Source organism: Mandrillus leucophaeus, unplaced genomic scaffold (genome assembly GCF_000951045.1).
Source record: "Mandrillus leucophaeus isolate KB7577 unplaced genomic scaffold, Mleu.le_1.0 Scaffold27, whole genome shotgun sequence".
Taxonomy (NCBI): domain Eukaryota; kingdom Metazoa; phylum Chordata; class Mammalia; order Primates; family Cercopithecidae; genus Mandrillus; species Mandrillus leucophaeus.
The window spans coordinates 7,003,052-7,005,497 of record NW_012102809.1 but is presented as its reverse complement, the minus strand read 5'-3'; the positions used below and the strand labels follow the sequence as shown (position 1 = coordinate 7,005,497).

The following is a 2,446-nucleotide window of genomic DNA, read 5'->3' as shown; positions in this document are numbered from 1 at the left end:
GTTCTCCCCTTTCACCGTATTCCTTTTTATTTCAAATGCTAGTTATTGGTTATGCTGTATAATTTAACTATTACAACAAGAAAAGGCAACCATTTGGGGAAGAGGCAGATAAAAGGAAAAGGAATGTATGCAAGTCATTTTTTTAAGGTACAATAAGTTTAATCGTGTTTTAGGAAGACAAGATAAAAATTATTTAAAGACAGCTTGGTTCTCACTGAATGAAAACAGTAGACTAAATACTGAGTTCTTTTCTGTGAATCTAGTCACCGATGCCTTGGTCGCCATATTGGTAATCTCTAGGGCAGTCACCTTGGTACTCGCCATGTTAGTCATCTGGATATTCTGTGTGATAATCACTATCACTGATTTTCAAACCATTTGTTTCTGTTGTGAATGATAAAGCAGCACAGTATTTGCGACCATATACTTGCCCCCCAAGCCCATGCACACCCATTCTTTTCTGGGAAGCGTGTTGGTACCCATCTGTAGAGAAATGGTCAAGCGGTCTACTGGCTGTAATGTTAGCTTCTGATAGTAGATGGCCCTTCTGGTGCCTGGTGCTGACATCCCCACCTGGCTGTCTGCTTTGTTAGTGCCCATCTGCAGACAAATTGTGGTCTGGTCAAAAGGTTTGTCAGTTTGCATTTTGGGATCATAAAGATGCCTGTAGTCCCACAAGTTGACATACCTGCCTGGCTGGCACTTCGTTGGTTCCCATCTGCAATCCAATTACAGTTTTGGCAGCTTTTAATTTTCCTTCATCCTAATGTCTTGTTTGTTTTTCTGCATATTTAACCCTGATGTCCATGGTTGTGTCCTTTTGTGTTTGCTTGACCTACTAGGGCCACCAGAGTAGCCTGAACCTGGATCATGTTTCCATCCTGAAAAGATCACTTACTTCAAATATGTCACGTCGCTTCATACCATAATCCTGAATAGCTTTAATAAAGTTGACAATATTCTCCGCTGAGGCCAGTTTAATGAGGACTCATTGACTTTCTTCACTGGGCCTGCCTGCAGCTTGTTGATGAGTTTGCAGAGGATGCCCTCCTTTAAGCCCAGCTGGAAGTGGGTGCCAATGCTCCTGCCTGTCACCTCTGCTATCCAGTTGTGAAGATCTTCTGTTTGATAATCCTATTTGGAAGCAATCTTGATCTTGACTTTGGCCAAGAGCCGGTAGGAAGGGCCCTCCTTGAAATGAGTCATGATGGTTCGGGTGGTGGTGGGAAGAAGCTGCCCTCGGGGGTCCTGGTCTCTCGCGCTTGGGTTCCAGGCTCCTGGCCGAAGGAGTGGCCGCCCAAAGATGCTCGGAGCTGGCTCTCCTGGATGGGGTGCCTGGAAACCTGGGTCCCACGGGGTTTACAGAGGCTCCAGGGCCGCTCCGGATCCTGCTGGCTGCCTCGCTGGCTGTCCGCACGGCGGCTCACTACAAATTCAACTTTTTATTTTGCATAAAAATACTTTTTTTTCCCCCCGAGGGATATAAAAATAAAAATATGCTTCCTAGTTACTTATTCTATGCGTTAATCTGTGCAACAAGGGCAGTTGAGAGAATAACAAAAACTGGCCAGAGGCTGCAAGCCAGCTCGGAGCTGCTCACGTGGCGTGTCTGGTTTGCAAGCATTCCAGCTCAGGGCTGGGAGGGCTAGGGGTGAGGTCTTCGGAAAGCTGGAGAAGAGGAGAGGTGCCAGAAGATGGAAGGGCAAATGTATTCTTAGTTTTCTTTAAAAGGGGGAGAAGGTAGAGTTTGCTAACTGATACCAGTGAGTTCATCACGTTTTTCTTTCACCTAATTTTTAAAAATTGTATTCCACGTGTTTACCTGCCATTACTTTTTAACCGATCTAATGTGGTTGTGAGCACAGGGTCTGGGCAGGAGGCCTGTGTTGGACTTTCAGGCCCACTATGTGTTGTCTGTGAGGCTGTGAGCAACGTGACACACTTGGCACTTCAGTTTCTCTATTTGTAAAATGGGGATAATAACGCCCCCCACATAGGGCTGTTGCAGGGATTCTGGGGATTAAGAGGAACATATCTGGCAGTGACTAGCACGTTGTAAGCACTAGACAATTATTCGTGGAGAAAATCCAGAGATTTTTGTTGGATGTTTAGGTGTTCTCCCTGTTTTGTTTTTTTGCTTTCTTTCTTTTTACTTTATTTTTTGGTAAGCATAATGTTCTGATGAACATTTGTTTACAAAAGTCTTTGAAGACATATCCAGTTATTTTCTTAAGATAAATTCTTAGCTATGAAAACATTTGGTAAAAAGGTATGTACAATTTTAAGACTTTTGAATTTTATTTCCAGACTAACAGAAAAGCTTTTTTTACTCTTCCTAGCAGTGAAACCGTAGGCATTTCCATTGGAAAAAATAATTATGTGTGTGTCCCAATTTGCTGAGATGTGGGAATGTGGAAATAGTATTTCACTGTTGTTTTAATTTGCA

The 2,446-nt window shown here is 43.3% G+C and overlaps 1 pseudogene; it reads right to left on the bottom strand.

Moving 5' to 3' along the window:
• Nucleotides 1–259: 259 nt before the first annotated feature.
• On the bottom strand, nt 260–1,206 carry LOC105542909 (annotated as a pseudogene).
• Between the last annotated feature and the right edge of the window lie 1,240 nt (nt 1,207–2,446).